Raw genomic sequence first — 9,065 nt, 5'->3', positions numbered from 1 at the left:
AGATGGAGTCTGGAGCTCTCTGTCTGGGACCTCCAGAATAGATGAGAAAAATGTCAGTCCTCCTTTAATGGGCACTGATTGTCCCACTGAAGACCCTGCATTCCACACACATCAAGGGATAGGCAATTGAGAGTACACTCAAAGGCATGCCCACCACTCTCAGCTAGCCCCAGACCCCATCAGCAGGAATCATGCTGCCATACTCCAGGATGAATTCTGTGAATGAGCTGAGACCAGTGACAGAAGGTGACACCAAGGAGGAAACAAGTCTGCACTCAGTCAGACGTGGAAAAAAGGTGGGGTTTGGTCTGCAGTCAGAGACAACAGGCTTAGACCTCATCCCTTCTGGTGCATCTTGCAGGAGATGTCACCCAGCCAGTTCCACCAGCTGTGGGGAGAAAGACACCTTTGACACTGGAGCTGCTGTGTAAAAAGGCTGCTGGCACTGTCTGGTGCCAGAGTGGAGGGCCCATACAAAAGAGAGTGTTATTAGAGTGAACACTAGAGTGAACTAGAGTTACTGATGGATATGAGCTGTCATGTGAGTGTGGGGAATCCAGCTGTGGAACTCATGTGTACAAGACTGCATTATCCAGAAAAGTGGAGCTTGGCTAAGAAGGTCACTGAGCCTACAGCCTTCCCTAGCATGCTCCTGCTGAGGCCAGCCTCTGAAAGGCACTTCTGAGCTTAAGGGATTTCACAGCTATAAATGGAAGCCACAGATTCACTGAAAGCTGGTTGTAGATGAATATGTTCTTTGAACAACCTTTGTCCAAATTCCTTACCTACAAAAGGCTGTCTTAGGGAACAGTTATCCTGGCCACGCTCAGTGAATCCAAATATGATGAATTTGTCTTAATGGTAGAATCAAATTTTCAATACTTTGTATGGGAAACTTTTTAATGTTTACTGTTTTCTTTCTAATTTGTGAATTTTTTTAAAATCAAGGACCCTTTCTCTGCTTTTGTTAAATTCACTGATTTACCAAGAGAAAAATTACTTTTTTTATTTATAGGTTTTAAAATTGTTTTATTTTATTATTTTATGTGTACTGGTGTTTTGCCTGCCTGTCTTCATGTCTGTGTTCCATATATGTATCTGGTACCTGGTGCCAGAGTGGAGGGCTTATACAAAAGAGAGTGTTATTAGAGTGAACTAGAGTTACTGATGGATAAGAGCTGTCATGTGAGTGTGGGGAATCCAGCTGTGGTCCTGTGAAAAAGCAGCCAGTGGCTCTTAAGTGTTGAACCATTTCTCTAGCCCCCTATTTTAGCTTTTTAAATAAAATAACTAGCAGTAATTTTAGAATTGTTTTCCTACAGTGTTCAGTCCTTACGGTTCCAGTAGTTACATTGACTGTAAAGAATGTCAGTTTTCTGCCTCCAGTATCTGTGGCTAAGCTGAAAAAAGCAGGACAGAAAGAGACCAGAGTGGAGTAAGGGCAGCGCAGGGGTCAGGATTTGGGGAATGAGCACAGACAGCCCCATATTTGGGTCACAGGGAAAGAAGATGCTGGGGGTGGAGGTGGGGGTGAGGAGGTCAGAGAAGCCTCGAGGAGGGAGGGCAGGCACATAGTGAGTGAGTTTATCATTGAAGGACAGAGAGGGCAGACCAAGAGACAAGAGTAAGGGCATCAGGGAAACAAGGAGGGACACTTTGCCAGCCTCTGAGGACTGTCACCTTTGGGTGTCCCACTTTCTTGCACAGTCCTCTGTTACACTGAGCAGGAGCAAGCTGTATAGCCAAGGAGACAGCTGTTTCCCTTCACACTCTCTTGGATCACTTGCTCTAGGACAGTGGGATGCCTTGTGGGGAAGTTTAAGCATCCCTCAAGAAAAAAATTCATGCATGCAAGCACTGTGACCTCTTGGTCCAGGCCCTAGGGTGGAGCCATCTGGAAGGAAGGCATCCAGGCTCAACTCTCCAACATGGAAACATCCTTATAGGCAAATCCTACAAGAGAAGTCAAGCTAGAACTACCAGCTGAGCCACTCCTGACCCACTGATAGTCTTGGAGACAATAAATGTATATTATGTTAAGCCGTTAAGCTTGGGAATATTTGGGTCTATAGATACAAAGGGTAACTACAGTTCAACGGAGAAGGCAGAGCCCCTCAGCCCTGCAATTGTGGCTCCCCAGACCTGTCCTGGGCCCTGTCATGTGTCTTTAATGAGCTGTGGCTGGAAGCTCCCTAAGCAATTCACAGTAATGTGGATTTTATAAGTTGGAAAATTTTGCCAATTTGCTGAATCAGTCATTCCATAAATAGATCCTCCAATGACTTGACTTCTGGTAGACCAATTTTCCATGAATAAGCTTACACTGGAAAACTTCAAGTGATTTTTATACGTTGCAATCCTAGAACTGGGACTTTAGAGAGTGTTTGTCTGAGCTATGTTAAGGTGACATAAATAAGTGCCAGGGTGGTGGACAGCTGAGATTGACTTCTCAGAGTCACACCAGCTGTCTCCCAATACACTGCATTGGTCAGGGTCACTGTAAAACAAATATAATCGATTTTTCCTCTGCAGGTGGCAAGACTTATTTCTTTTTGTTTTCTGATAATCTGTGATTATATTTAGGGATAAATTTAGCTCTCTGGGATGATGCTAAGAATGTAATTTGCAGGTATGATTAAAAAAAGAGGAATTGGAATCATAAATAAAGCCTCCATAGATGTGTAAAGCCACCTTCAGGAAGTCACAGGAGCAGAGTCACCTGCAAGTCCCAGGCAATTGCCACAGGCAAGCCAGCTGCAACTGCTGCTCCTGTAGGGCAGTTAGAAGACGTCTTCTTCACCCACTGAGGAAGAGGAAGGGAAAGAGAGCGTCTCTCACGAATCACTGTCCCCCAAAGCTCAGGCCTGGGGAACATTGATCTGTATCAAGCTCTCTGAGGAAAGGTTATCAACCATTTTGAGAAGTGAAATTCATTTTTGAAAGGGGCTGAATAATTTGTCATGTCTCAGTGAACTGTAGACACGTAGACCTGGATCGTGAACCTAGGTCTTTAGTCCGGTGGCTCATCGTAGCTCAGCTGTGCTTACACTGAAGGCTGGAGTGCCTGTGAAGCCACTCTCCACTGTCATTAAAGACTGTGACTGCCGTGCACAGCAGACAGCTAATAGCTGGAGTTGCATAATTCCAGAATTATGCTTTGCCCTTGAATGGCCCTCACCCCTGTGGTCTTAGACATCTTATAAGCCAAACACAATAATCTTAGAAGCACAATAATGAGGCTGAAAAATTGTGAGCTTCAAAATCCACTCAGGCATCATCCCTGAAAAGTCCTTGCTGAACTCAGTCTGGGCTCCATACTGGATCCTGAGCTCTGCAGCTTACTTTGCTTTTGCTGCCTCAGCTCAAAACTCGGTCTGGTTCTGTCTTCTACTGTGGATTTGCGATCCTTAGTGGAAGGAGAATTATCTCAATTGTTCTGTGTCCCAGGACTCACTGAAGAACAGAACAGTAGGTGTGGAAAGCTAACTCAGTGTCCAGAATAAGAACACAGAGTTGGCCAGGCCCTGGGAACAGCCGTTATCTCCCCAGCATAGGGTGCCCGCAAAGCAGCGAGTCGGGCAGTGGCTCCATTTCCTGAGTTCCAAAGCAGCTATAGGCCCATCTCATACTTAAAATCAGCATAGTGCTGCAGTGAGATCAAGAGAGACCTCCAAGAGGCTCTGCCCAGTCATTAAAAGGCCACCTGCCAGCTGTGGGGTGCTCTGTTGTTGGCCGAAATCACAGAAGCCCCAGCCTTTAAAGTGTTTCCAATATTTTTTTCCTAGGATTCTTCTTGCCCAGAATCCCAGTAAAAGGGCTGAGGTGCTTCACAAGCTACACCTGGCATCTGACATAGTCTCTCAATGCCTGTGAACCAACTAGCCAACCAACTGGCCTGCCCACTAGCAGGTGCAAGTCCCTCCCTCCCATGATTTTATGATATACTTATGAAGACAGGGCAAACAGATTGAAACAGACTACACAGGGGATCAAATAGTTCAAACTCTTTCTCTCTCTCCCCCACTTCTTTTACCCTCTTCCTCTTCTCTATCCTCCTTGCCCCTTATTGTCTGTCCTCCCTCAGTTCCTTGCCCCTGTTCCTCCCCTCCCCTCCCTTCCTCCTTTTATGCCTGCCTCCCTGTGGTCTCCTCTCATCCCAGGGGTAGATTTTGTATGTAATCTCCTTATTTCACAGAAGCTGCATTGTACTGGATGAACATACTTTAATCAGTTGCTGAGCTGGGGGTTGGTGCCACTGCTTGGCTATTACAAGCATTTGTGCCTGAGTCTTCATGTGGACATGGTTTTTTACTACCTCTGGGGAAAATCCATGGATGTGGGATCGCTGACTCATTGGCAGAGTGTGTTTCCAATTTTACAAGAAACTGTAAAACCAATTCTTAAGAATTTGTTCACTGTTGCTTGTACCAGGGATGCCTGAACATTTTCTTCTAAATAGGATATGTTAGAATAGCTTAATCTTATTTTTAATTTTCCTGGATTTTTCTAGACACCTTGAAATATTAAATAGTTCTTCATGAGCATATTGGACACCTATGCCTTTTTTCATAAAATGCCTAGATCATTTGCTCATTTAAAATTTGTGTTATTTGTCTTTATTGTTGATTTTAGAAATTGTTTACATATGTTAAATTAATGGCTATTAAAATTTAATATATTTTACCTTCTTATTTTCTTAATAACATTTTTCCATGGTGATCTTACCATTTGTCTCTGTCTCTTGCCATGTATTCAAGCCATTCACTTCTCCTTTCTTCCAATATCACATTGATTTCTTCCTTCCTCTCTCTCTCTCTCTCTCTCTCTCTCTCTCTCTTCCTTTCTCTCTTCCTTTTGTTCTTTTTACTTAAGTTTTTCTTTGCTTTTTGTACTTCTTTGCAGAATACTTTCATTTTGTATTCGAGATTGCAGAGTTAAGGCTGGAGATGTGGCTCAGGGATTCAGAGCACATTCTGCTCTGACAAAGAACCTGAGTCCAGTTTCCAGCCCCTATGTCAGTGTTAGATGGCTCACACATACGTGTAATTCCAGCTCCAAGGGGATCCAGTGCCCCTTTCTGAGCTCCCAGGTGTCTGCACAAAGAAATATTTTTTTTAAATTTCCAAGACTTGTATAACTGAGAACATCTTTATCTTACCCTTATATGTGAAAAAGTAATTTTGTTGAAAAAAAACCAAAAATTTGAAGATCTTTTCCTTCATATTTAGAATCTCCATTTACTTCCTCCTTATAGCTAACTCTATAATAATGGTTTTAAGTTTCATTTATTTTTATTTTATATACATGAGTGTTTTGCCTGCATGCATGTTATTACACTGCATGTATGCCTACTCCCCATGGAGGCCAGAAGAGAGCATGGGATCCCCTGGAACTGGAGTTGCAGATGATTTTGGTTGTCCATGTCAGTGCTGGGAAATGAACTGTCAGAGAAGCCAGTGCTCATCATTTATGAGCCATCTTTCCAGCCCCATCATCTATCTTTTTGTTGCTCATTTTTGATCCAGTCTTTTATTTTAAGTTGGCTATTTTTGGTGATTGTACACATTACTTCAGATCCTTCCAAACTATGAAGCTCTTGTGTCTAAATCTCTTTGAATGGATCCTTCTGACTATCTAGGAAGTTGCTTCCTCATGGTTTTGGCATATGTGCACATTTTTAAAATGTGAACTTTAGTTTAGTTAAATTTAATCCATGAGAGCTGTAAAGGACCTGGTTTCTACCAAAGAGACTTCATGTTTGGTTTTGTTATAATCCCTGGATTCTTATAGCCTAGAACCATTTTATTTTAATTATAGATTTATTTTCTCCAACCACGAAGAAAATGTAAATCTGAAAAACTGAACTAGAGGAATTATTGCTGCAATTTTGTTTCCTCCTGATATCATGATGAATACAAATTGCTTCCTAAATGCTTCTTGTCTTTGGAGCCAATGGATCTTTTAAATCTACAGTTCATTGAGGATATGGCTGCTTTGGGATTGGTTTCATAGGAGGTGTCACAGAGGTCATCTCTGACAACCTTTTCAGTGCCTGAACCCTGTCTCCCATGCCTTGTTTGACAAGACATTAAAAGTTCAAGGTTCCTTGAGCTCACCACTTGTACCACTCTGTCTATCCATCCATCTATCCATCCATCCATCCATCCATCCATCCATCCATCCATCCATCCATCCTATATACCCCCAACCCTTGCTCTGTTCAAGGCTTTGTTCCTGGGGCTGGACCAGGGTATCATCAGCAATCCCAGAGACCTTGCTCTGAGGAGGGCTGCTTGCACTTCCACATTGACTGCATGTTCAGAAGTAGAGCAGAGTATAGGATAAGCTGATTGTTTGTGGATTCAGTCTTGTATTTTAAAACATTATAAAATAAATCAGGTAAAATAATATAATTACCATGGGAAGTTTTTTTTTAATATAAAAACATCTAATCTGCAATATTACAAAAGCAGCCAGATATTTCATTTTTCAATTCCAGTAATTTCATTTGGTTCTTCTAAGAACATTATTCTCTATATTTTGAATACCATCGCCTTGCTTCTTGAAAATATGTGTATGCTTATGTAAATGCTTTTCTCTGACTAATTCTTTGTCTAGTGCATCTATACAGTTGTGATTCTTTAAGATATCTGTACTCTAAGGGTTTCATTATTTTTTTCTGTGTTTATATTTCCTTGGTTCTTTCAAAGCTGATAATTGCCCTCTTATAGCTGATTGGAAAATATTTTTAAAGACTGGTTTTAGGCATTGGACAGTAGGTAACCCAAGACTGTGACCTCAGAAAGACAAAACACTTTGAGCTCTATGTTTTCCAGCTAGCCTTCTGGAGGCAATGGCTAGGTAACAGTGTCGGAAAAGGAATAAGCCAGAGCTTAGCCATCCCCTGGGATAGACACACACACACACACACACACACACACACACATGCACAACACATACACATGCACAACACACAGAACACAGACACACAAAAAGACTCTCAAGGTTGAAGCACCAGAATTGGCATATGATTATGGAAGCTACACAGAGAGAAACTTCTGCAAACCTGATGAAGCCTTTAGAATCTTCTACTGAGAAGTGACTTGGGCATGAATGAGAGGAAGCTCCACAGCTCTAGGAGATAAAACCACTGAAATTCCATAGGATAGTGACTGCTATCACTCACACAGAGACAAGGAGAGATTATAATTCCACTAAGTATAAGACATCTCATAACACAGAGGGCACTGGATAGTCCTTAAAAGGTCAGGCCCTAATGGAAGGAATGTTGGCCTTAATGTAAAGGCTGCTCTGGATCTGCCCTTATCAACCTAAAAAACAAGACTCAAAAGAACCCAGCTGATCTCCAGGTAACTTAACTGAATGGCGAGAGTAGCCCAACATTCCTTAAAGAAGTACAACAAAACCCAGCATTCCAACTTGAGAGTTTTCCTACATAATATTTAAATTTTGTTTTGAATTGTATTAGTCTCTCTTAAAATCATTTATTTAACTTAAATACATACCCCAAGCTTATAAAAATCAGCATATAGATTTCATATTTGAGTATATAACCAATTTAGAAGTTTTTTTAATTATGAGACAAATCTTGAAGCTCATAATTTTTCATATGAATAGCCAGTTAATACAGAACTATTTCTTGAAAAACAAATAATCATGTCTTGCTCTTGAAGTACTTTGAAAGCTCTGTCAAGAAAGCAGTTGACCATGTAAGCCATGTGTCCTTACTTACACACACTGTACTGTCTCAAATCCTGTAACTCTGTAGTAAATCTTCAAATTAAGCACTGAAAGGCCTAAATTGGTTCATTCTCTTGCAAAATGTCCTTGCCTGTTTAGATTCTTTATACCATAATATTTACCATATATAAAAAAATTTATATATTAAAAACTTGCTCGAGTGTTGGAGTCATATTAAGTTTGGAGGGGCACAGATGTCATGGTAATGGGGAAGTTCTTTCATTCATGAGAATGCTGCCATTTCATTTAATTTGCATCTCTAACTTCTTTCATCAGTGCATTATGGCTTTGAAGTTGTACATTTTAACATCTATTAAACTTGTCTTTAAAATTTTCATGTTTGAGGTTCTACTGGAGATATTTCTTGAACAATTTGAGACAACATGACCTGTGTCCAAGGCTATCCTTGAGGTCAGTAGTAGCCTAGGCTGGCCTTCAACTTTCAATTGTTTTATTACTACCTCCCACAAGCCTCTTCAAAACTCTGTTTTTTGCTTTTTCACTCTAAAACAGAAGAAATATGCGTGTGTGGCTACAAAGAACATGCTTTAATATTTGGCAAATTGTTTAACAAGCTACTTAAGGTTTAGAGCATGAATTCTCAGTAGGACTTAGATTGACCCAAAAGAGGAGAAAAACATTACCTTTTACTATAATAACTAATGTATCAACATAGCTAGTACAGTAATCTGTACATTAAATGGCATGCAGGGTAACTGTGACTTTAAATTTCATAAGGATGCAATGATTATGAAAAAATTGTTTAGAACTTTCCTTGGGTGAGCAAGTGTGAAAAAATGATTTGGAGTTTGACTCCGAGGTCTTGAACTGTGTGATGCTACATAAGCACTGAGTACTTTGGTGGTGGATTAGCTCAAGACTTTCTATTTATGGAAGAAGCAATGCAAAATACAACACTCACAAGAAACAACTTCCTAATTGAGTCTTAGAAACATGATGCCCAGGACAGCCTTCTTAGCAGAAGTGAACTCAGACCATCCATGGCCTTTCCAGTCATCTCTCAAAGGGTATTCAAGATTGAATAGTCCATTTGGTTACTGTAAATACCCACTTCTCGTCCCTGTTTCTTCATGTCAAACTTCACTGATTGTGTAAAACACACACATTTCACAATCTGGCAATCACTAAATTGTAGTGGAAGACTTTCTCCACCCAAGTATCTTTTTTTAAATTTCAATTATTTGGTTAGTTTCTTCAGAATTTCATGCATGAATATTGTGTGAACATCATTTTCACTTGCTCTGCCCTTCCAACTCCTCCTGTCCCTTTCTCTCTCAAACTCA

Source organism: Mastomys coucha, unplaced genomic scaffold (assembly GCF_008632895.1).
Source record: "Mastomys coucha isolate ucsf_1 unplaced genomic scaffold, UCSF_Mcou_1 pScaffold7, whole genome shotgun sequence".
Taxonomy (NCBI): domain Eukaryota; kingdom Metazoa; phylum Chordata; class Mammalia; order Rodentia; family Muridae; genus Mastomys; species Mastomys coucha.
Note: the sequence above shows the minus strand (reverse complement) of the source record.